The sequence below is a fragment of the Bicyclus anynana genome, chromosome 10 (assembly GCF_947172395.1).
Source record: "Bicyclus anynana chromosome 10, ilBicAnyn1.1, whole genome shotgun sequence".
Lineage (NCBI taxonomy): Eukaryota > Metazoa > Arthropoda > Insecta > Lepidoptera > Nymphalidae > Bicyclus > Bicyclus anynana.
The window spans coordinates 7,746,742-7,774,502 of NC_069092.1; the positions used below are offsets into that span (position 1 = coordinate 7,746,742).

Consider the following 27,761-nt stretch of genomic DNA (forward strand, 5'->3'; position numbering starts at 1 on the left):
ACTAGCTGACGCCCCGCGGTTTCACTTGCGTAGTGTCTATTTCCGTGGAAATACGGGGGTAAAATATATTATACACTGGTAATAATTAACGTGGCATTTTATTGGTAAAAGATCTTTCAAAATCGGTTTAGTAGATCCAGAGATTATCCCTACAACCTCACAAAGTTTACCTCTGAACTTTACTAGCAAGTAACTAGAATATTAGTATAGATAGACCACTTTTCAGCAAAATTATTAATGAAAGTTGCTATAGATAAAAAAGTAATTATTTATAAAAAAAAAAATATTAGAGCCTCAATAGCTCAACGGTAAGAGCGGTTGGATTCATCGCCGAGGGGTTGTGATTTAATCCCCGCCCCGTCCCCGCCCGCCCGGTCTATTGTCATACCCACTCCTAATATAGAATTTCCAAACCAGTTAGAGGGTAATGGGAATATTGGTCATATTACAAAAGATATGGCAAATATAACTTTAAAAAAAAAGTTCTGATCGAAATAATTTCAGCATTTAACATTACGTACAAAGTGCACTAGTCTTACTACAGTTATCTTGGAGTTAACTATAACATATCGATTTACCTGATATACAACTTTTACAGGAAATTAGTTTTAATGAGCGGCGAGCTCTTGTATAACATTAATCGCGCTTAAGTCGATTTATAACTTTGATAGCATCAGATAAAAGATGTTTTATAGGTACTTTACGATCATGTAACAACAGAAGTTGTAAATTTTGCCCAATACTGTTACGTCGTAAGGTACTTGCAACCATTTGGTGCAGGGGCCCGTTATTCAAACATAAGTAGCAATGTTAATAGCTTTACAGTCTAGAGCTATTAATTCTGCTACTATAAAGGTCTAGGGCACTGCTTCTCAAACTTGAATTTTGTTCGCCTTTAACTTTAACATCCTAAAACTTGAAATATCTATCTAACTAACGGACATTTGAAACTTCGTACGCAAATAAAACTGTATAGTCTTTTTTATATATATCAAATAGGGAGAAATATTTCACCATGCTTATTTGCAACATCTTCAAGGGATAAGGCAGCATTTTCGATTGAAGCTTCCAGGTAATGCTACTTTTTTTGACACTTATTTTCGTTACATTTCAATCAATTTACGCAAATTTTGACAAATTATATACTAAAACCTTCCTCATAATTCACTATCTATTAGTGAAAGCCGCATGAAAAATCTGCCCAGTAGTCTCAAACAGAAAGACGAAGGATTTTTTTTATTTGATTCAACTACAATTAAACCCTTGTATGCGATCTCGCCTGATGTTAAGTGACGATGCAGTCTAAGAAGGAAATGGAAGCTTGAAAGAAATACAGGTAATAATACCCATAACTCTGATGGGTTCTACGCGACATCGTCGCGGAACGCTAAATCGCTTGGCGGTACGTCTTTACCGGTAGATTGGTAACTAGCCAAAACTTTGTTTGATAATAATAAAAAAAAGACTTACTTTTATTATATGTAGTATAATGTGGAGCAAACGAAATAATGCACCTTTATTAATACAGAAATATCACGATAATGTTAGCAATAATTGATTTGAATTAAATAGTTGGTGCCCTTAGCTACCAACAAATAGCGTGAAACTCATAAGGCTCTGCCGCTGGCGTCGGTCCCTTTGAGCGGACGGGGCGACGGAAAACAACAGTAGAACAATTAATTTGATTGACGTCGCACGAAGCATCACCCGGGGGTATGTTTTAAGGAAATAGCTTTGTTTATGAATTAACTTTAGCACTATTCGCTTTAAGTGAAATAAAGCGGCGAATGTTTTGAAGTTGACTGAGAAGCAAGCAACGCTTGGAGACCTAAAGGTATTAAATAATATAAATATTCCGTTGATTTTTGATGGTGAATAAGCTTCGTAACTACTATACCGATTTAAAAGTTCTTTGACTAATGGAACGCTACATTATCAGCGAGTAACATAGGTTGTATTTTATCCTCGAATGCCCACGGGAATGCGACCTACAGGTTGAAACCGTCTGCTCTGTTTTTTTCAATAATTGATAATAAGTTGTCTAGTGATAATGTTTTGGGCATAGAGAATATGTCGGGCAGGGAAGGTGAGTGTTTATGCATTCTGACAGGATCCTTAAAAGCTACTCCCAAGGTCACAAGTCCTGGGAACCGCTCGAGATGTTTCCTCTACTACAAAATAATGGTACAATTACTGTCAGCTACCCGTCATGTCACATTAGCACATTTCAGTTATTCCAATCTCGTTGCTTTTATATTACTACAATAATGTTTTTCGATTAAGTTCCTTTTTTGAAATCGGTTGAACATAACGAATACTGTAGTGACACGATTTTTTTTAACGCATTCTGTCGAATTCTTATAATGCAAATGACACGGTCCGTCCGGTTGTCGGTCGCCTTTGCGGCTAGAGTCGTGCCGTAACGGCATCATCAATCATCTGTAATTTGATTTCTATGCTCAATTATTGCGTTCGCGGAGGTCGAAACGCGCACTCCACTTCCCAGTACCGGGCCGGGCTCTACTGCGATGATATACGGGCTGGGGCTCTGTTTACTTAGGTTTATTGACCTACGGCGCGACTCTCCGAATCGGGACACCTGTTCTGACATGACCGATAGGCGATGATACATCACAACTCGCGACAAGTTTTTAAGATCGTATATAAATTATAATTATTGCATCCTTGACTCGCATGCATACGCGTAGAGTTAGAGCTCACTTACTTATATTTTAAATGCGAAAATAAGTTACTTTTTCACGGCTTTTACCTGAACTGATTTGAATGAAATTTGGTATACAGTACTTAAGCTACTTTTCATGACAAAAACATGTTTTCGACGGGATTTGTAAAAAACGAAATTTCACTCAGATTCGCAAGCGTCTTCTATTAGCTTAGCTATAAACTTGAAAATGTAACATTTTATTTATTTGGCTAAACTGAAGTACGAAATGTGACTTTTAGGGACTAAATACATTATAGATATGTACCCTCGAGTACCTACATAGCATATATTGTATTTGCATTTATGTATGTTCCTACTAATATTATAATTATAAACTATGAAGTGTGTAATTTCGTTTAATGATGGGATGAAATCAACAATATGATACGATTTATACTTGACATTTATAAATATCCAAGTGATAATGTTAATCTGAATTATACTTGATAAGCTAGCATAATGAACTTAGGACACTTCATTCAATCAAAGAAAAACGAAAGTATAAAAAAATATTATGTACAACTGACCGCAATCGGACTTGAATCGATTATTTAACTTAAACATAACTTAAGATGAGTGCGTCGAATAAATAACCATAACAGAGCGCATTATGTCCTAAAATGTTTATTTTATTCAGTAAAAAGAGATATATTTTATTGGCGATAGCCTTTTTGAGATTATTTATGTGCCCAAATTGCTAGATTGTTATTCATAGGTCTATGAATTAACATACTTGTAAGGCATAAAACTAAAGTGTTTTAACATAAATATTTTAATAGATTAGCGCCATATACACGTGCTGTTTTAAAACTGGTATTGTTCTCAAATTAATAAGTAATCGGATATTGATTTATTTAAATTATCTCACTTAAGATTCTGCAGGGTGTTAACTGATTGATCTCATACAATTCGCGACTAAAATAAAACTAACTGTCACCCAAATAAACGCTTAGAATTTTAAAAAACGGTACCAATGATTTTAATGACTTATTTGGATCGAAAACCATACAAGCCAGTGTACAAATATGGAAGAACTCTATTCTTTGAAGCCGAATTTAAATTCTTTAAAGCCGAACTTAAAATACGACGAAGAAAATTTTGTTTAATTGCCCAATGAGTATCTTGATACATTTGACTTTATTTTATCTGATGATTGTATAATTTAACTGTAATTGGCTATGAAACATTTTAAGAATAATGCTGACATGTTAGGATTTGCTATAAAACCTACAACGAGTGGAACAAGTAACACGAATGGACGTAAAATATCACCAAACAATTGGTTAGTAACAAAAACTATTATACCCCTTAACAACTCAATCACACAACATACGAAGAAGCTTTTGCGCATTCTGTATTTAAATGCGATCATTCAACTCTGCAGCACCCATACCCAAGGCAGAAATATTAAGAAAGAAAAGCTCTACCGGTCAGTGCAAGTATAATCTTTCATTACAAATGGTTCATTACTGGCGCAACTCTCGCGCTCAGGTCACGACCATCACGTATGGCGCTACACGAGACGCCTGTATTTCGCAGAGCTGTAAAGGCTTTGTCAAACACACGGCGAACCGAACGCGCGGCGAACACGTTACGAAAGGGAACTCAGTCGGAGATGTCAATTTACATGTAGGCGCGAACGCATTGTATTGTGGCGAAAGCGACGCGAGGCGGAAGCGCCGCGTCTGCTTTGGAAATAATTTTCTATATTTCTGCCTTTTTCAATGGATTTTTAAAGTCCTTAATGAGGCAATTGTGGTTCTTAAGGCAATAAGAAACTTCTCGAGGTCTTCGTTTTCGCGACTGGCATTCGTTTTCGGTCTTACGTCGTTCATACAAAGCTAACACAGGTAAATTGCCCATGCTTTGCTTCGCTTTCGGCGCGTGGTCCGCCCCGGAAACGGTTCGCTTTCGCAATTGTGTCCAGATTTGAACGAGACCGTACAAAATAACGCTTCGCCACGCGTTCGTTTCGCCGTGCGTTTGTCAAAGCCTTAACAACGCTAGGCGAACAATGAAGTATGACCGATAACTACGTCAATGGTAAGTGGCGCATGACATCCGCGCTGCACGCGCTTCGCTGTCACGAACGCCCGCGGTGACGCTGTGACGCACGGCGCACGGCGCACGGCGCACATGGTAGCGGGCATTGGAACTGCAACTACTCTACAACACGCTAACTTGTATCTCTACGTCAATGTGATTACACGTTTCATTCATCTTATAGCATTCTTATTAAATATTTAATTATTAAATACGTTATCGTTGGATGAATAAATAAAATATTTTTTAATTACCTTAAGCGATTATTTTTCATCAAATGAACGACACATTTAATTTTCGTACTTCTAATTAAAAATAAATATAAAGGTATAAAATAAAATAATAAAAATAGATTAAATTAGAGAGTAATGTTTACTTTAGTTTGTTACGTTTACACGCGTAAACAGTTGTTTTATAAATAAATAAATAAATATTTGTTTTATTTGACGGTAGATATATAGACAACTTTGAAGAATGACTACGGCATAATGTCATCTGATGGCTGCAGGCCTTTTGTAGGGACTTCCAAACATCACAATACTGAGCCGCCTGCATACAGCGAAGACCTGCGACTCCCTTGATGTCGTCAGTCCACCTGGTGGGGGGTCAACGTCACTGCCCAACACTGCGCTTTCTGGTGCATGGTAACTTCTACTAAATTAATAAAGTAAGCAAAATGCCAAAAAAAATATTTCATTACGATAAAATGCAAATAAACAAATAAGTGTAATCATTCCGTCAATCATTTATGTAATAAAAACCATGGCACATTCGCAAACGGAAATCCAATGACAGCCGATGAAAGGCACTGCCACTTTATCCTCGTCATCACTTGCCATCGCGGATTGGGACCGAGCTGCGTTGAGTTCTTATTTCCGGTTCGGAGCCTGTCATGAGTGCCTACTTACAGACATGATATATTTATACGTAGATATCGTTTTAATCTAAAACTAAACGCCTCAACGTGCTATTAAATGGATGAGAAAATTCACCCTAATATTTTCTTAAAGAAAATATAACAATTTGTATGACTCGACGCGTTCGTACTGCGTGTTTTATCATGTCATTCTGCACATGTACTTGACAGATAGATCCACACTATTTTACCTCATTCACCCAGCGACTCTCAGATTCTTATGTCAGAGAATAAACTTCTAAGTGGTGACTACTAATTTGTAAGTATTGTGTGTAACTTTACATGTGAGCCGTAAACATCACTGATGACATTTCATTGAAGAGACAATTTTCGGTAAAGTGTAACTCATCGTTTGTTATGTGTAAAGTTGATGTTATCGGCGCTGCTTATCAAGTCGGCGTGTAAGTCGGTACACGATCAACCAGCATCTTTATACACAGTCTAACTAGGTAATATCACTCGTTTATTTCCTCATCTATCATCGCTGCGTGACAAACGCCGTCGGGTGCACTACTTACACCTGTATTACTTAACCGTATGGAGGACAGCGCTAACGATGGCCTAACGACATTCGCCTTGTTAAAACACAGCAATCGTCACATACGCAAGGGTGAGAAATGCGGCTATGATTGCTTGCGATATTAAGGACTGTTAACTATTTTATGATTTAATCATCTTGAGAGTGAGAAAAGCGACAAACATTGCGAGCGATATTAAGGACTGTTAGCTATTTATGACTAAACTATCTATTTAACTAACAATATTTTTTTCTCATCCTTAACAATTAATTAGGTAAGTAGAGAAACTGTTGAGTTTCTTGTCGGCTCTTCTCAGCAGAGCTTGCCTTTCTAAGGGTGGTAGAGTTAACGTTAGAGTTAACAAAAGTTAAACTTGACGTTTCAAAAGTGCTTGTAAACTAGCAATAATTAGAAATAAATAAATTTCGATTTTTATTTATTTAGGAATAATGCAGTGATGATAGCGTGCAATTTTAAGGGTTGACAAGCTTTAAAATTGCATTAGCCAATTTTGGATAGGATTTAGGATTTCTAAACACCGCAGTCTTAAGTTGCATTATTCCTGCTATACGTTTGATGTCGTAGATGTTAAAATTTTTTGATTGATGAATCATCTGAAGGTTAAGAAATGTGACAAATCATCGTCACATTTCTAATAGACGTCCAATGCTGGACATAGGCCTCCTGCCTAAACACAACAGTTTCAGACTGCTCCCTGCAATCCGTTTGATGGTCCTCTTAACTATCAATTATCTTAAGCTTTATCAATGATTGAATTATCTTAAGCTCAAGCGGCTTCGCTTACTTGCAATATTAAGGACTGTTAACTATTTACGATTAAATCATCTTCAGCGGGGCTAACTAAGCGGAAAAGTGGTGCAGTGTAACGGTAGGCGGCGCGCTGTTTCGCACGAACAAGCCGCTCGCGCGTTAGTACTTACGCCGGCAACATTGTCCAAATCCTCAATGCGCATGAAATTCGAATTAGTCACTTAATCTCAGTTTTTCTTAGCGTAAAATATTACGCGGTCGGACTAAATAAACCGTGAAGTCGTGGTTAATCTATTTTTTTTTCATTCGTGATTTCGTTTTCGTTTAGGTGAAAAAGTATATAGAAAATGCTATAGTTTTTATATTGAAAACTACATGTTACTCAAGCAGTACTATCCATTTTAAAATTTAAATCCATGAAGTAATTCATGTTCTTGATTTATTCATGTGTTAATTTCTGAGCCTAGTTATCATTTTATTAAATAAAATGTGTATATCTTCCCGCCAGCCTGTTCTTGATCTTTATTATCAACCTTTTAAAATAAACAACAAACGAATCGACAAAATATCACCTACATTTTATAGTAGTTAAGATATCCACCAGTAAGCACCGGATGTCATTTGTAGTTTGTATCATAGTAGGTATGTAGAGGACACTCTGTCCATCGACTTGTCGTTTAATAGGTTGATAATAAAGACTAAAATAGGAAGTAGGCCAGCTGGCCTTATGCTAAGTGGGATTACAACAATATGTCATTCGCTTTTCACTTCTATTAATCACCAAGTCTACCAACTACTCCTCTCCCATAAATCCCCTTTCAAACACACTAACCAACTCTTCTGAAGTATTTTCATTTCCTCTCCGCCTTTACCTTTGCCTTCACAAAACAAAACATAATAACAAAACGTATATTATAAACATAGAAACCAATATTTCCATTTATCATTGCAGCGGATCTATCGGGTTCTGTTTGTCGTCCGCAAACGTGCGACTATCAAACCCCACAGTATCTGGCATGAGACAGCTCGTCGATGCCCACGCTCGTAAATAGAACCTCGTCTAACTAGTGATACACTCATTGATATCCAATGAAATATGGACAATAGAAACGGGGTTCCGCGAGAATTATGAACGGTGATAGTAACGAACCTGCGACGTTTCGCTGATATGAGACTACGTAATTATCTGATACCGCGTATACGAGTAATATACGACATATCACATTTGCCCTTGGGTGTGTTTACTTCTCCACCGCATGCCAGTAGTGTATGTACGTACTCTAACGCACTAATAGTACACATGACAGTGTGGTGCATGATGCTTCTTCTAGTTCAGCTTTGGTCTTACCTCGTTTAGGTGGTTGAGGCATCGGACGCTGCGATAGTGCTTCGGCATTGTGGTGTGTGACACAATTTTGGAATAAATGTTTTTTCGTACTGTACCAGTGTTCAGTAGTAGATCTTTCTGTGCCAGTTCCCACCGGGGAAGCACTCTGGTGCTTATTTCTGCCGCCATGCACCAACTCTCTGATGAGCATGGTTGCCGGTGTAATTACAAGCACATGAGACTTAACACCTACGCCTCTGGTTGATGGAAACAGCGCTTCGTAGAGCGTGTCCCTTGGATACCCTGGGAAGTGATTCTCTGTTTATAGCTGATTATTTTCTTCACTTACCATCAGTGGTACTCACATGCAACCAAGTGAAGAGAAATAGACAAAATATCGTCCAATGGCGAAGGTATTGTCCCAGTAGGACAATCCTTTTCGTTCCAAGACAATGAAGGAATGAATGAGATTATCTCGTTGGTCACATGTTAGTGCCACTGGGTCATCTGCTTGGTCTGTCAATTAATTTGTCAAAAATGCCAATATATCCTGTCTTATGTGTGTTTTTATATCACAATTAGCTCTTGATTTGAGAATTTGTTTAATCTTATGAAAGAATGGTGTGTAAATCTTATCGAAAAGATCATAAATTACTAGACGAAGTTACATTCAACCGCTATTACGTAGATATATACTGATTGTTATTAGTAGATATTAAATTATGACGACATCTTCCTGTCCAACGTATAGGACTATTGACCGCAAGGAATCCACTGGCCTGTCATAATGATAGCGGGCTGTACGTGATAGATTCGATTTACAGGTTTATTTCAATCTTCCGCAGCGCCGGCTACAAATTGCATTGCGTTTGCGGCTTTAGCAGTGTCCACGGGCATCGAGATCCGTAATATGTATCGCTTTCGCAGGTTAATAAATAAATATATTTGGACGTTACATCAATACATAAACACACGGTTACTTAGCCACAAAGTAAGCGCAGCTTGTGTTATTGGCACTAAGTTAGCTGACGATTGTGCCTACATAAAATACTTAATCATCATCATCATCATCATTATCAGCCGATGGACGTCCACTGCTGGACATAGGCCTCTTGCATGGACTTCCAAACAAAACGGTCTCTAGCCGCCAGCAAACAACATAAATACTTAATAATCTATACTAATATTATTAAGCTGAAGAGTTTGTTTGCTTAACCGCGCTTATCTCAAGAACTACTGGTCCGATTTGAAAAATTCTTTCAGTGTTAGATAGCCCATTTATTAATGAAGGATATGGCTGTATATTATACCCGTATTCCTACGTGAATTTGAAGCACGCGAGTGAAACCGCGCGGCTTCAGCTAGCTGTAATATACATAGACTGACCCACCCCAACAACCATTGTTTTGTCTTATAAATTATTTCATGAGAACAAAAATAGGGCAATAAGGGATTCTTAAAATAAATACAACCTATTCTTAGACCTACCGAATATGAAATTTCATCAACTCTGTTCAAGCCATTTTACTCTTATGTGAAAATTAATTATGATACAAGAATGATATATATTGATTAACCTACCCAAACATTGGAAAACAAAGACTATTTTCCAGTTGCGGGCGTCGAACCCACGGCCTTGTAAAACGCAAGGTCACCCATTGCGTCACTCGGCCGTCAAAAGTTGTATTGCACTTGCCGATTATGAAATAAGCTTCACGAAATTATAAAAGTTATTCAATCATTGTCAACGTCATGAAAACCATTTTATGATGTATCATGATGTCTTCTGTAAAATTAATAGAAACTAGCCTTTAAGTACATCATCATTTTTCAAACGGGCAGCCTGCTAACTATTAGCTATTACAACATCAAGTACGGTTATTAAATGATTTCAATCTTCACTGATCATTGCACAATCATATCCAATCGGCAAAGAGAGCATTTATTAATCGTTAATTGTAAACATTTCAGCGTCAAAATCAATTTTATCGTCAGTTAAACGACCGTTAAACCGATTAGTAAGAATTAAGAAAGAAAGTGTAAATCGATAATTTGTTTATATCATACTAGAAAATGCCCGTGACTTCGTATTTGTTGTAGACCTCCATAATCCGTTCCTTTCACAAAATCCTTTCTTAGCTGACGTCTACCTATAACTATAAACTGAAGCCTCAATAGCTCGAAGAGGTGGTGGTTCGATCTCCGCCCTGTTGGTCTATTGTCGTACCCACTCCTAACACAGTCTTTCCAGACTAGTTGGAGGGGAATGGGAATATTGGTCATATTAAAAAAAAAGATAGTTATGCCAAATATTCTTTTTAAAAAAAGACCTACCTCCCTGCCGAATGCAAGTTTGTAAGTCAAGCGGTTTTCGATATTTCGTGATGACTGACCCTTCGCTTTTATATTTATAGATAGACGAGTATTATTTGTTTGGAACATAAGTTCTGGAAAATTAATATCACATGAAGGAAATAATTCAGAAATCAGCAACCAAAGTATCCGACAGATGTATGTTACCCCATTTCGATATATCTCATACACGGATACATTAGTTTGTTTAGATAAGAGCGCCAAGAAACGGGAAAACTCGTACGTTTCGAATAACTGTAGGTTATTTGAGTTCAGACTGAGTAAAACGGTCGGTTCCCTCACAGTTTCGGATAAGGTTCTCGGGCCGTTGTCGTGTATACACGAAACGAAATTACCCAAGATATATGTCGACGGTACTAATTGGTACGAGCGAATTTCCCCCACGGTACGGTACGCATGCGACCGGTCTGGTCTAACGGACCTCTAAACTCATTATCGAACAAGTAATCATCCAAAGTACCCATGAACCTCACGCTCGACACCAACTTATATTATTTATTTAATCTCGAGTGCATCCCTCAAAATGGAGCACGGGATCGCGGAGTCGCCACGAGAATTTCCACTGAAATTTATTGTGCGCTTCACAGTGTTAGCGAGTTACTGCTTGTAGGAATTTATATTATGTCAGAGCCCATGCCCCTGCCATATAGTTACTTATACCTATACACTGTTCGGGGTTATCAGCATCACGACAGCGTGTGCAATTGTGCATTGAGGTTTTCAATAGTGACTATTTTTTTTTCATTTTACTATTTTCCGCGAAAAACTGATGAATCCCACCCACCTGGATGTCACCCAGACCAGACAAATATTCAATTTACTCAATCAACGTAACTTAAAAAAAAATCGACTTTAATTAGGTATTACCATAATTCATGACATAACTTGACGTTTTAAAAGTGCTTGTAATCTAAGCTAATTGAAATAAATGAACTTAAGTCAAAGTTCATTTATTTTAATTAGGACTATGCCTTGAATGCTTTTTTTTCTCCTTGTTTCTTTAAAAAAATTTAAATCACATTAGCAAATTAACTTTAAATTGGTCAATTTATTGAATCAGTTGTTATCGTTACAATTTTCTTTGTGGCGACTTAGAAAGGGCGTGCTTTCGTGGCCGGGGGCGACCATGACTTCCCCGCCCTCGGAGCGCACTGCCATTGTTCCCCGGGCTTTATCGTCTCCGAACTCCGACCACGATCTATATACGGACAATTAAAATATTCTTTACGACTGACCCATTTTCCGTTTTGTAATAGGAAAATTTATCACGCCGACTGAATTGTATTTTATGTGTCGACTTTCGAACTTTCATAAACATAAAATGTTTAGAACAGAGGTTCCCAAACTATTTTTTCTCATAGACCACTTTCGATTCAAGGTGGTTCCGGTGGACCACCTGCAGCTAAATTTTTACCATTTCCCAAGTTTCGAAAAAATGTGTATGACTATGGAAACTAACAAACTATAGAAATTTGTGTTGCGGCTCAGTTCCAAGCAAATTAACAGTTTGTGAGTGAGTGAGAAAGTCATGAATTGATTTCTGAATTACCTAATTATTGTGCTGTGAGAAAAAAAGCAAATTTGGCCAAAAAGAAACTTTACTTTTTAACATCTAGGTACTTACAGCACAAGAATTAAAAAAATCTCACTTGTTTTATTTAGAAAATGCCCCATTCCGTATAAAACTTGATAAAATTTCATGGACCCACGCTTACGAACCGTGAACCCCCACTTTTTGTTACGACAACGTAGACCCCTGTTGGGTCTCCTGTGGAACCAAGGGGTCCACCTGGAGCACTTTGGGAACCAATAGTTTACAGCAATAAACCATTATCTCAAATACATTCCAGTCTCAGCTGCTAGTCCGTTAGTTAGGAGACCTCAACGGTTGCTTGTTTTGCACGCACCGCGCGAATGCTTGCCTTGGGTCATCTTGGTGACATTAAGCTAATATGTAATTGATTGGTTTCCCTGTGTACGGGAGCGGCACTTGCAGTGTGTACTCCTACTATATCCTATACATGACGCATGCAAAAACACTAATGCCATAACGGCAATTCGACGCTTCCTGTAACATGAGTGGATACTTAATACTATTTGGCTTCGAATCGACATTTCAAGACTAATTAAGTAGCTTTTTTACTGAAACACTTTTTATATCACACATTAAACAAGTACATGACTGCGGATCGATTAAGATTATTTCCGGTCCCACAAGTAGGTTTAGAATAAAAACATTAATTGATTGAAGTAAAAGCCGTAGTGTAATTAGGTCAATTTGAACCGACGAAACGTTAAATTTACTTTTTTTAATTTATTATTTGATGCTAATCATCTGTAAGTAAATTAAAACTAACTTATTCATGCAGGTAATGCCACTCTTTTTAAATGCTCGTCCGTCAATCTTTCGCAGTTGATTTATTTTTTGTCAAACAAAATCTATGCCACTACAAGCGATTTTATACTCAATGAAGTTCTATTTATAGTCGGGTGAGTGATGGTGTTAAATAAAAATAATAATCGGTGTTAACTTCCGACAAGTTAATCTCACGAAAGCTAGTAACGGTGAATAATTTTTTTGTACTACTAACCGTAAGCGCCGTTTGATTTGAAAAAGCTGAGTTTATTTTTAAAAAGAAAATATTGTACACAGATTGTTACGTGGGGAAATTAAAAATTCAAGGCCTTCTTTTTACAAGTTTCTTTTTATTTAAATTCACATGTGTGTCAGTGTGTTTGGGTCACGTAACTTTGGACCAGTTTTCATGAACGAAATTGTCTTCAATTTAATGCACGGTTGTAAATTCATTAAAGTATCAATATTACTTACGAGTATATGTACTATATATAGTATGTGCTGTTAATAACTTCTGCTATAGTAAACCCTGTTTGCTCTCGTTAACAAGCCTTTAGATAGTTTTTTTTTAGTTAGCCATATCTAACTTTAATAGCTGATTAGTTTGAAAGGACCTAGGTTAATTAATCTCAGTCCGTTAAACTATTGCAGTAGTCAGGGTTGAAGAGGACAGGGAAAATAATTTAAGTTCGTAAATATATCATGTACTATAACATGATATATTTACGAACTTAAATTATTTTCCCTAGGATTATATTTTTCCTAGGTCCTTTCAAACTAATCAGCTATTAAAGTTAGATATGGCTAACTAAAAAAAAACTATCTAAAGAATCATCTTATTTTTAACCCCTGGCGCAAAAAGAGGGGTGTTATAAGTAAGTGTCTGTCAGTCTATCAGTGGCGCCATAACTCCCCAACGGATGAAGCGATTTCTTGAATTTAGTTATTTTTGTATTAAAGGTTACTATGCGCGAGTGTCTCTTAGGCATGTTTGATGAAAATGGTTGAGCCGTTTAAAAATGCTGTTGAAGGTGAAAATGGAGAAGAATAACCGAATATCTGCAAATATACTCGATACCGAATATCAAATGATAGCGCAATGAAAGAGACTTGATCGAGAGTGTAATTAATAATTTAAAAATCAAAATTTACAATTTTATGCTATTTGGACTCTATTCTCTTAATAGTTTCCTGTGCCTAAATAAAAACAAAGCTTATGTTGCTCTGTAAGTTAGTACAATTAATAATAATCTATAATAACATTCACTCAACAACTTTTTTTATACTGATGAGTTTACACTTCAAACGCCAATCGAACGTCGTACTTCTATTGGGGACGATCGTAATGGAGATACACCTTTTATTATAGCACGTCAACTTTTTTTTATTCCTATACAAGTTGGACACTGAAAGTGTTTGTATGAAATATTAAAACACTTAAGCATTAATTAGTGTCGCGTCATCTCGCTCCCCGTTATCGGCAAACGATTGAGCGTCTAAGTGCCTTGTTTAAGCACATATCGCGATTCATCATGATGTAGAGATATCAAACAATCCAAGTGGGTAACACTTGGCGGCGCAAATTCATTCACCCATCGATATAAGTAACTGATTCATCGCCCGCTAACCGCGAACTAATTGTGATACGATTAAATGATACAATTATTTTGTGTTATTGTGTTAACTAAAATATTTCACCGTAACTTATTCAAGATGCAGTTTAAAGTTGATAAGACATTTTCTTACTAGGTATAAATGACAGTTAACAAAAAATAATTAACATTTAGAATAAGGACATGAACACATTTGATCGACACTGTCTGGAATCTACTTTTTATTTCTAGGTAGAATAGGTATCTTACTTAACCCTAATTTTATAGATACAAGGGTTCACTTAATCATGTCAGTTATAAATCGCACACGACCTTCAGATATCACATCCCATTTCTCTCACATTTTCATCTTAACCTTGATTCTATGTATACATGTCACTTTTTACGCGGATTTCGATAATTTGAAACTCGCACGTATTTGAAGTGGAGCGACGTATTGCGGCCGCACGAAACGATGCCGACGCGAATCCCGTTGAGACGGACACCATTACCGCCCACCGCACCGCGCACGCGTAGAAAAACAGATCGACATAAAGATGTCGCGATGTGATAACACTGGATGGACGGTAGACAACGCCGCCTCCCCGCCATCAAGAGCGTCTATCTCACTTTCGGATCGGCCGCTTACCGCGAATATCCAATTAGGTTCACACAAATCCCGGGATTGTATTGTAGTCATGCGTCCCCATCTTTGCATGCGGCGCGGCGGCCAATCGCAACTCATCAAACGGCGCTCGTAAAATGAACTTGAAACGCGGCACATAATACGAATCTGGGTAATTCGACGTTATTCGCATTTTTAATGTCATATTACATCGACCGTTACTGCACTGGGACATGCTTCTTCGAGAAATGATAAAATTCTGGCCGCGGCGGTCGACACAAATGTTTTCTTAACCCCGTTAAGCAATTTTCTCACTTTACGTGCCCTTGAGCGGTTTTAATTGCTCAGCAACCTCGATCCGAATAATGTGACATGTTGTTATAAAATACTTTTCTCTATTACAAGTACTAGTAGACGCCCTGGGATTTCATCCGCGTATTTCCCGTTTCTGTCGGTATTCGAACGTGAAATATAGCCTAGGTTACTCGGTAAAAATGTAGCTTTTTAATGGTGAGTTTTGGAGTTAAATCGTAACGAAAAATAAATAAAAATAATCTAATGTTATCTCTTTGTGATAGCTTGGATGAAGTCCTACAGAAGTACTTACTATGAAATTAGTCCAATTTAGATGATCGATAGTATTTAATCAATTCACAAAAACCTTACTATGTGGATTAATTTAATGTAATTTTTGTTGTTAATTGTGAAACTACTATAACAATTTACAAGAGTTACAATTAACAGTACATTGTAATACGGAAAGTATTACAGAAGCTGCGTCTACAAAGAAGTAGCGTCGATTAATCTTTCACTTAATATATAGCTTATTATTTAATTTAGAAGAACTAAAATAATTGTTGCTCTAGTTTAAAATCAGTTAACAATCGATTTTAGAACTCGCCAAGTAGTACGAATAAAGCGAACAGAAATAAAGTAAAACAAATCCGCTCTAACGCGGCATAGCTGAACCGTTTTTCGCCTCGTTATCTAATTTTTTACTTGACGTTTTTCTTTGTTATAGGTTAAGTTATTTTCAAAGTAAAATTCTTCTTGAAAATATAATCTTTCAGATATCTCACTTTGTACAAGCTTTTTCATTACTGTAATAGTGCTTTAATTCTAATTAATATTTAACTTTATAGGATAAATTCGAATCTGAGTCTCAATTGTTAAGTTTTACTGAAAGAATGAAATAATAAATCCTAACAATAATTGTGACGTTCATCTTCAGTTTTAAATTTGGCGTAAAGAGAAACGAATATTCATTTAGAAAAAAGTTATTTTTAAATGGCATAGATTAAGTATATTAAGGACAAACATAAGGTTGCTACCTACTCATTTATTAAATAAATAGTTTAATTTTAAAACACTAGTATCAATGTACATACCTACCCCAGGATGCGTGGAACATTTTTACAATTGGTTACTATCAAGTTAATTTTCCGTAAGTAGCTTCATATTTTTTATTTACGAAAATTCTTGATTCTGGTTTATCTGGGTTACCAGGTATTAAAAATTTTTGAGCGTCAGAACGAGATAATGTACCACGCAATTGTAGAACATTGTTAAGTTGTATAACTATTAATTAACCAACAGTATAAAAAAATCTGGTTAAGAACCAATTGTAAAAATGCTTCACGGATCCTAGGCTATAAATAAACAAAGAAAAAATAAATTATGCCAAGCTATGAGTGGTATAGTTTCAATTACTCTTCAAGTTGAACTAATTGTTGCATTAGTCAAATGCTATGGCATAGTGGTCCATTTGGTTTAAATATCCATGCGCCTAATTACACTGGCTAATATAGCAGATGGATTGCTACTAACAAACCTTAACTACCTACTTTATGCACGAGAATATTTAAACCATCAAGAAAGTGTTGTGGGACGTTATATTTCTAAATAATCACCATGTAATGTGAAATGTCTGAAGAAAAATAAGTATTACACAACTATATGCATTCATGTCAGAAGAAATGAAGCGAACGACAGCTTACTGGCTTAATAAGATATTATGGGTCCGTCATCAAAGAGAAATAATTAATGGCTAGGCGTAGACTGTCCAGCCTGGTGGTTTTAATTAGCTTTTAAATTGAATGTATCACAGCAATCGCAAGAATTTACTATAAAGATTTTTAATTAATTGATTGTGTATATATAATCATATATGTATATATTCTGTAATATTGTACATCAAAATATTTTTGTTCGTTTGTCTATTTTCAACTTTATCCCTAAAAAGGTGTTAAATACTTTTTTATTATTCTATAATTTATTATAATAACTGGTGCACAGAAACACGAACTGTGGTTTATGTTGCACTATGGTAAGAATTCAATTTTAATATGTATTTATAGAATAATAAAGAAAGTAATATAAAAAAAAATCAAATTTGGTTAAATTCTAAAATGATGAAGAGGTAACACACATTAAAAAAAACATACGCGTTGTATTGAGAACCTCCTCCTTTTCTTTGAAGTCGGTTAAAAAAACGAAATTTAGCTCAAAATTAGATTGCATCTTGAAGAGATAAATTACTTTTTATCCCATTAAAATATCTAAAACCACGCGGAAATCACTTGCGTCCACCAGTAAATTGTAACTTACAATAAATTATGGTTTAATGATTTAGTAAAGACACGATATTAACACATATCCACATAATTTATTATTATTAAGCCATTGTGTTGACTATTATCTATGCTAATAATAATGTAATTTATTGCCAATTAAAAGCCTTTGAGTCGAGCCATAAAGGCAGTGACCGGCCGCCTTTTACTTGTTCTATGGCTTCCACAAAGATTGCTTCTCGACGCATGCCATGCGCCTCGAGGATGATAATGTTCAGACGTTTCCTGTATTAAGCATCGACCTCTCTATTCTTAGCGGTCGCTAAATTAACATAAAATCTATTTAAATTTAAATCATTGCTTGATCTGTAGAGAGCAATCAGGAAACAATATGCCGAGTGATTGAATGCATTGGCAATCTCGACGCAGTGCGCCTGCGCCATCTAGATCCCGTCCGTGCCCACCTGTTTGCATAACGAGAAATGTCTTATTGGCTCGAGCCAAACTCTGTTCCTATCGGATCGTATTGCTTATTTCCTTATTATATACTAGAGTTGTAGGAATCGATAAATAGATTAGGCAGCTACGCAAACTGATTGATTTTTAAAATTTACTTGCTACCTTCTAAAGACACCACGATCTTTCTTTGTTTCTTTTTTTGTTTATTCTCTTTTTGTTTGTTTTTTTAGCTTTTAATATTGTATAAGTAATAATAGCAAGTGCACAGTAAAACTGACTGTGATTTGTGTTGCATTATGTTTAGGCTTAATTTCAATATGTATCTTGTAGAATAATATAAAATAATAAATAAATAATAATCTATACTTTATGGTTGGCTACTACAAAATTAGGGAGCATAGACTAAGAAACTTTCAGCTCTTAAAAAATGACAAAAATCTCTATACCGCAGGCTCTCGTTTTATGTCAATAATAATAACACACTGGCTGTGCCCTTCGGTTTCATTTACGAAAATTACATTCCCGTGGCGATATAAAGCCAATTCAAATAGTAGTAGAGCTTTGTGGAACTGACTTTTTACTAAGAACTACGATATATACGCTTATTTCCAAGCATCGCTGTGTTCAAATTTATGACGATATCTTTTCTTTCTTTTTGACGGCTTTCCTGCGAAGCATTGATCGGTTATAGGCGATTTTCTATAAGCAAGCCTGCTAGTCCATCAACTCCTTAACTACGAGTATTTTCTAAAAAAAAATACGATATGATGTTTATCTCCTTGCTAACCTACCAGCACTGTTTATAATAATCACCTATATTCTCATTTTTTTTTTCATACTTTGACCTACTTTTTCGAACTTCGTTGTTGCTATTCTATTGTACGTACTATTCACTTTCTATCTTCATTATTCAACGTTTACGTATGCAGGACATACCTATACTTGGCGTCGGTCACGTATACAAATTTGTATCTACAATTGACTGTGTTTGTCACACAACTGTTAATACAACTAAGCAAGTCTCGTAGCTTTAGAGAGTTATTTTGTAGAAAAATATATAAAATATCAGCGAAAAGTATTAAAGTCTAATAAAATTTATAGTGTTTATTATACGTCTGTGAATTTAATATGGTAGCGTAAATATATTTAAATTAGATTATTACGCGCGTTATAAACATACTACAAAATAAGTCCAATAAAATACACACATGGAATAAAAGTTTTCAATTCACACGAGTCGTTTACTTAATAGTGTGCCCGGTCTCAGTATCGTAGATGAAATAAAAAAGAAATAACAGAGGTACGACTATACCATTATTTTTAAGTAAGTGCAAATTTAATCTTCTTTACAACATCCGTTGTACATCTAAACGTACTTAAATGTGCATAAAAATGTAGATAATATGAACATGTAAATGATATCAGATGAAGAAAGAATATTTTATATTCTTTGCAGGCGACGTGATAGTGTCTATATAACTGACACATGAATAGAACTTACTTCTCACATTGTGGTGGCGACGGGCGTTTCCTTTTTTCGTCTGCCGTTTCGCTAAATAAATTTAAAAATACTCAGACATTTTGCTTAATTAATATTAATAAGGCATTGATAAGACGCGTACTACATTCGGGGTAAAGTGGGTCGAGTGTCGGGGAACGGTAAAAAGTAACAGGATGACGTTTACGAACCGGTTCAAGATTTCGGTAACCGATGAATGGTTTTAAATAAAAAAAAAAAAACCTCTCACGCATCAGTATCCCAGTGTTTAAGTAAAGAGTTTAGCGATTATTTGTTAATTTCGCGAAATCGAGTGCGTTTATGTGTTTTTTCCTTTTATTTATTTTAAGATTGTGTACTTATAAAATTAACGATTTAGTGAAAATTATCTTTATTTTTAATAAAAAAGCTACACTGATGTTTCGGATACATGAGTCACTAAGCACGCACTACCAGAAAATATAACTGTACGTATGTCTTATGTTTACACTTCGTTGACTATGAGGTCGTTATTCTTTTGAGTCATTTGAGTTAATTTGACACTGCTATTATATCATTGGAGAGGTTTACAACGAGCAATAAATACATTTGAGTACAGTGCTGTATCTCTTTGCACTCATAAAGCGTAACTTTTATAATGCGAGCGGAATATACGAGTATCTAAAAATATTATAAAGAGGTAACATTTGATTTTTTGTTTGTTACGATTTAACTCAAAATCTACTCTATCATTAGTAAGCTGTATCTTCAACTATTACCATAGGCTGCAATTTATCTCTGAATACCCATGGGAAGGGGAACAACTTGGGTGACACCGCGGAGTTCTGCTATAGTAATATTAAAAGATAAGATAATAATTATAATTATAATAAGATAATATTAAAAGTAAGATTTTAAATTTTGTTTGTTTATTACTACTTAACTAAAAAAGTATCATTAGGACCTACATCGTCAGCAATTAATGTAGACTGTATTTTATTTTCGTATTCCCAAGGGAAAGGGAAAGGGAAGAGTTAAATTTTGTTACGATGTAACTAAAAACTACCCTACCGATTTTAAAAATTCTTTTAACATTGGAAAGCTACATCGTCAGCAATTAACATAAGCTATATCTTGTCCCCATTTTCCCATAGAAACGGGAGCTATGCGATTGAAACCGCGTGGCATCAGGTAGTGGTAAAATAATACTAATTTAACATATTAAATAATGGATGAACTCCGAGCTGTAGACGTGTTATTTTCCATACATTTGCCGTAAGTGCTCCCCTAACAGCTAATACGCTGTAATGACATGTTATTTAAGAAGATTCACGAATTCCCATAGCGTAGAGTAAAGTGCACGGGTTACTGACCTCTAGATCTCGGCTACTCGCTGCTCCCGCTAGCCGCCGCCTGTCCTGCAGAACAAAGAAAGAACTATTGTTAATTACACGTTACACACAAGCTATCATCAATGACCAGTTATGGGATTTGAATTTATCGGTTTATTGACTGTAGAAAAATTCTTCAAGCCTTGTAGTTGTATCATAAGAATTCACTCATAGAATTATTTTGAATTCAAAGTTTTTATATTTTGATTGATGTTATTTTAGATATCAGTAATATGAATTCATAAGTTCTCGTTTATTTTTATTTAGAGCTCATCTCATGTTTATAAATATTGTAATAATTTTAATGTGTGGTGGTACTGTTTAACTCGATAACGATTACTATAAAATGTTAACAAAAAACAATGACAGGGACTGATGACGGTGCTCTCCAAGGCACGAAAATGTAATCACCGACTTCCAAACTCCGAAGTACTACTAACAATTTCTTGGACTATGAGTGATAGTCGTGCATGATAGCCCAGTGGATATGACCACTGCCTCCGATTCCAAATGGTGTGGGGTGGAATCCAGTCCGGGGCATTCACCTCCAACTTTTCAGTTGTGTGCATTTTAAGAAATTAAATATCACGTGTCTCAAACGGTGAAGGAAAACCTGCATACCAGAGAATTTTCTTCATTCTCTGCGTGTGTGAAGTCTGCCAATCCTCATAGGACCAGCGTGGTGGACTATTGGCCTAACCCCTCTCATTCTGAGAGGAGACTTGAGTTCAGCAGTAAGCCGGATATGGGTTGGTAATGATAAGGGATAGTCCGATCTACGACCTTATAATCCGAAGCGGCAAAATCCAACAACTGGACCAACGAGGCAGTCATAATATTCATATCGCCGATACAGATTTATAGGAATTGAATATTCCTCTACCCGATAAACACGTAAGTGTCGGTGTATTGCATAAGTCGTTGAAATGTAACAGATATGCACTGAAACGTGCCCGCACCGACGCGGCGCCATTACGTGCAATAATATTTAAGATCAGACGCTGGAACGCATCGCTCCAGTGACTCAAGTGTTACGGCAGTGCAATAAAACAAACATAATAATCTTTTAAATACCGAAATTATTTTTAGACTCTGACAGGCTTAGTAACCATGAGAAACTTTGTTTTTTGAAATTCGAAGTGGTAGAGTTGTGAAGGCCTGAAGGGCTATATTTATAACAGTTTTTAGGGTTCTGTACCTTAAAAGAAGAAAGTATAACCCTTATTGTTGTCCATTTGTCTGTTCGTTCCTCTGTAACACGCCCCTTAATTTCGGGAGCGCGTAAAGTTATAAATTTAACTCAGATTTACAGTCTCTTGAAGCTGTGAAAATCCTCAAACTTTACGTAAGAAAGACACGTTCCAAATAAAATATAGTTTTTGGTTGGTAGTTACTATACAAAAATCTGTAGACTAATTTGACATATATGACTATACTTTTAACAACGCTCCTGGAAGCACAAAGCATTTAAGTTTATATACCTAACTAACGGACGTCCTCGACTTCACCCGCGTGGATTTCAGCTTTTCACAAATCCCGTGGGAACCACATAAAAACCTTCTTGTTATTGAAATTGTACATATAAACCTTCCTTCAATGACTCTATCTATTAAATAAAACCGCATCCAAATCCGTTGCGTAGTTTTAAAAATTTAAGCATACATAGGGACTGAGAAAGCGACTTTGTTTTATACTATGCAGTGATAAATAACAAACTTAGCACCAATGAGCAGAAAAATAGCTTTAGATTGAACCTTGATAAAGCTGAAATCAAGTTGTGCGAGTTGCGTTATAGTTCAAATTACGTGTTTAAAATGGCGTTAAAGGTAATTTAGTATGCCGCCTTAAAGCCTTCCCGAGAAAAGAATAGACTTATTTACATTTAACTGTCTCACTGGACCGGCTCTTTTCGTACGACACCTGAATCGGGAAGTTTTAGAAAGGCAACAAAATTCAAATGATAAACTCATTTTGTATTCCGTTGCCACGGAATTTGTCTGATGCATGCTGACAGATGTAGATGTTATCATAAAACAACTTGACACATCTTCTTCTTATGTAAATGTGTTGTAAATTATTGCATTAAAATTTATATAATGGTACCGATAGCTCAACATCATCATGATCAGCTTTTAAACGGCCCACTATAAGAGCAGACATCCATATTTTCAGGAGAGGGAACAATGCGGGTTTGCAGGCTTAGTATGCTAATACTTGACTTTATAATCAGTATCAGATGTTACCGATAATGACTGAAACTGACAGTTTAACATGCTTTCCGAGGCACGACGTTGCAATCACCTACTTGTACTAAAGTTGAACTTGGAAATTAATTAGTGAAAATTTCTTGAAAAAATAAAAAGCTCAATATTCCATAACTCGAATCAAAACTTTTATTTTCTAAAGCTACACACAGGCTAATCATCTGGCTATAACAAAACAGACAGTTTACTGCTTGGTCAAATTGGTGTAAATAATATTCAAAGCTTTTTAAAAAGCTCTTAAGGTAGGTAGATGAACATGACACGTTAATAAGCAAAGGTGAAATAAATTAATAACGCCCTGTAGAGATCGCAACACCACGCATGTAAAGGTATCCTCTCGTGGTTATACTTTTTTTGCGGTTGTCCGTCTTACAGTTTTATTGTTAAAACAATAATCCGTACAATAACCCAATAATCCGCCCTCGCACAATTTCTTATTACATACTAGCGGACGATCGCGTCATCGTCCGTTTGAAAACGACCACTATGACATTCTTTATTATATTATTCATGTAAACCTTCCTATTGAATCATTCTATCTGTTATTGAAAACCAAATCAAAATCCATTGCGTAGTTTAAAAGATCTAAGCGTACATTTGATTTTTTTGTTTGTTTTTCTTTACGAGAAACTATTTGACCAATTTTCAATTATTTACAAAAAGTAATATATTTACCGAGTAATATAGGCTATATTTTATTCCCATATTTCTACGGAACCCGAAACTACGCCGGTGAAACAGCGAGCGTCTGCTATAAGTCATATACTATGTTTAGATGTCCAGTGTCCAATTACAGCTTAACGAAACAAATCTTTCATGCTATTGTCTCCATCCAAATCAAACAAACAAAAAAGCCTATTTGTGCTCGTCAAGACTTATTGACAGCGCATCTCCTAATTAAAACTTACGCTTATCATCCAACACTCAATTTCCTCAATCTTTTTCATTAATCAAATCTCGTCGTATAAAGCTGTTGGTAGTGCTGAGTGCATCGCTATCCCACGTTCACTGAATGATTAGTAAAAATATTACTGGTTGATAATGGGATACATAATCATCGTTCCACTGCGTGGCTACTGAACCTTGAAATAAGACGAATTCAATTAAAATTAACACAATAACAAATATGTGTTAAGTCATTTTTTCAATTTATTCTTTCATACTGTCAGATCCGACAAACGTTGTCCTGGTTCAAGCGTTAACTTATAATAATATGATCTTAAGAAGAACTCTTAAATCGAAGAGAATTAAAAAAAATAGTTAACAAATAGAAAATTATCCAAAAACGCGATTACAACGCAACCTTTAGTGTCCCATTGTTACACAACATACACATTAAAAAAAAATCAAAGGATTTGTAAAGAACTAAATTTCACGCGTAGAAGTTGCTCGTCCGCTAGTAAATAAATAAAGTCTCTTGTATAAATATTGGAATGAAATATCATTTCGCAGTTGGGTTATTTCCCGAAGTTACGAATAATATCTACTTCGCAGTCAAATAATGTTGTATATTTTTTCTTTACTCAGATAGGTTATTGGTATACTGTTTAGTTTGACGTGTAAATTGCAACGTTTACGCAATGAAGGTGTAAGAATCCTGCATCCCTCGAGTAACTACGTATCATGGGCAAAAAGCCTGCGATAACCAGACTTTTTGCACATGATTCATTTTCAAAGGTTGAAACTTGAAAGTTTGTCAGCCTATACACCTATCAGAGGTTAGCACGGTAGCCAATTATAAAGCCCGCGCTGTACCTACTCATAATGACATTTATTAGTAGCTGTGAATAAATCGTAGTCGTGAGTATTTGAAAAACGCCGTTATAGATTTAATTTTAAGGGTCTCTGGCAAAGAGTTCCCATGAAGTCTCGTTTGGCAATTAGAAACATGATTTCTAATGATATTCCATAGGAAATATAAAAAAATTGCGTTTTATATTTGGGAAATTGAGGATAACATCTTCAACCTTCCAAATCCACAACGTCCCTATAATTTACTACCGCACTTAGCTATGGTAGGAGACGAACTTAGCATTTATAATTTCGAATTTTAAAACTCAAAATTCCAATTCAAAATTAATTTATTTCAATTATGTTACTTTACAAGTACTTTCGAAATACCAGGTAATGTATATGATACATCCATAAGATGAGGTACGTCTAGCTGTTACAGGCTCTAGTTCTCGGACCGCGCATCCCGACACCTGTGCTCGCTGGTCACGCCAACCGCGCCCCATCCGTCACTGTCACGTGAAGCCGGGCAATATTCTCACGTGAGCAATACGAGGAAGTGTTTTTATCTCCATTACTTTAAGAAGCCATTACCGAAGACGCCTCTCATCGGCCCTTCGCTGTGTTCGCGATGTTTTCAAGTAGTTTAATCTCGGGCTGTAAATTCGCATTAGATAACGGCTGCTGTACTAAAACATGCGTGCTCGGCTTGATTCTTACTTTTATCTTGATGGTATCGGATGTAATTTCTAAGGCCGGGTTCCCACTTCCCACTACGCCGGACCGGTAAACCTGTCGGAAGGCCTTTGGCTGTACAATTCTAACCTATCCACATTATACCGGGGCCGGCAAAAATGCCGGGCTCATTTGTTTTTAATCCGCACAAGTCTAGACGTTATGTGAGTATTAGATTATACGATTTTCTTTTAGGATCCGGTGTTACGTGAATACCTCTATCCGGTTTCCGACAAATCTTCCAGCCCGGTTTAGTGGGAACCTTGCCTAACTTATAACAGTTTGTGTTTTGATCGTGGACAGTGTTCGTTGCGTCAGTATTTCCTTTTCGTAATCCTGTTCGAGACAGAGCGGTCGATAACCTGTAAATATTGACTCATTTGGAGGTATGCGCCTATGTTAACAAAGCGGGAATCTTTTGTGTCTATAACCATTAAAATACTGAAGCAAGTATTTCTCAAAATACTGTTATGTATAGATTTTCCGAAAATAATAGATATTAATCAAATTATTATATTGAATTGATTTATTAATTGTGTATCCCTTTTTAAATTTATGTATATGACTTGTACCTACACACGATGCAGAATTATCGGTTCTATCATCAACAGTACGTCCCAGTTACTCCCGTTGGTTTGTTGAGAACCACATAAATTTGTAAGCTTTGTTTCTAGAAACGGATACGACGCGAACTGTGGCAATGTCGATTGAAAGCGTGTTCTGAACAATAGGCGAATAAACCATGCGCAAGTTCCCACCTCCACCGAAACATGCTGAAATATATCTTGGTTTAATTTTTCTTCTTACAACATGTCAATATCTCTGTCCTATAAGGACGGGGACCTGCCCTTATACTGGGCGGTTAAAATACGCTGATAATAATAATGATGATGTCAATCCATGCTAATATAAAAAATGCAAAACTTTATCTGTGTAATCTGTCTGTCTGTACTTTTCACGTCTAAACCGCTATACTGATTTAGATGAAATTTATACCAAATTGAGCAAAATTGAACCTCAAAAACCCGTAATCATTATTCATTTATTTCAAGTAACAAGCACTTTTGAAACTTCATGTTTGACTATTTGTAAAGATTGTAAGGTCTTTAGGTAGGTTCGGGAGACAGATTATCCTTGGAGCAGAACATACTTGTATCCCGGAAAAATCCATAAATCCCACGAAATTTGTAAAAAACAGAATTTCATAGGAACGGACAGTCGCGGACATCCGCTAGTTCAGTATAAAATTTCAAAGCTTTTCCGTTTACTTGTATCTTTTATCTTGGAGGTGATTGAACTCGCTTTGAAAGCGATACCAAAAAAAAATTATTGTGACGGAAATAATTTGATTAAATTTTGTCGACCGCGCCGCGGTTTCGTGTTCGCTTTTTAAACTAAACCTGGCCGCGTGATGCGATTCACATTCTTCATTTAAGGTTTAAGTAGTTCACGTAAATTTATTTTCGAAATTTCTCTTTTAATCTTGCATCTGAAATAAAATTATCGAGGTACATAAGTAATTTAATTAAATACAGTTTTCGCGAAACCCATCTTGATTAACTCTGCTTTTATTTCTTAACCTTATATTTTAAATTTATTAAATTGTAAGAATAATAAATTAAATTGTATTGTGCAATTTTGGGTTTTATGGTTACTGGTGTAATTAGAGACACATTCTTTTATGCTTCAAATTGACCGACGCGTATACATCGAATAAACGGACGCATAGTGTACATTGAATTCATTAAATCATATTATATATTTTTAATTATCAGACGTTAAACAATGCATTTCATATTTAGAATACTTTTTAATAGGAGATGCTTTTTCACATCACTTCAGAATAGTAGTCCTCTTTTCCCGTCAACTAGTACTAAAAATTGTGACG

General features: G+C 35.9%; 2 protein-coding genes across 3 annotated transcripts in view; one reads left to right on the forward strand and one right to left on the reverse strand.

The window, feature by feature from the left end:
* LOC112043619 (autophagy-related protein 16-1) overlaps window positions 1-27,761 on the forward strand; it is a 242,328-nt gene that overhangs the window by 41,903 nt on the left and 172,664 nt on the right. The gene's annotated exons all lie outside the window — the stretch shown is intronic.
* Window positions 1-27,761, reverse strand: part of LOC112043618 (uncharacterized) — a 68,311-nt gene that overhangs the window by 17,121 nt on the left and 23,429 nt on the right. The window contains exon 2 of the mRNA XM_024079114.2: window positions 21,126-21,170. The gene's annotated coding sequence lies outside the window, so the exon portion shown is untranslated. The remainder of the gene's footprint in view (window positions 1-21,125; window positions 21,171-27,761) is intronic.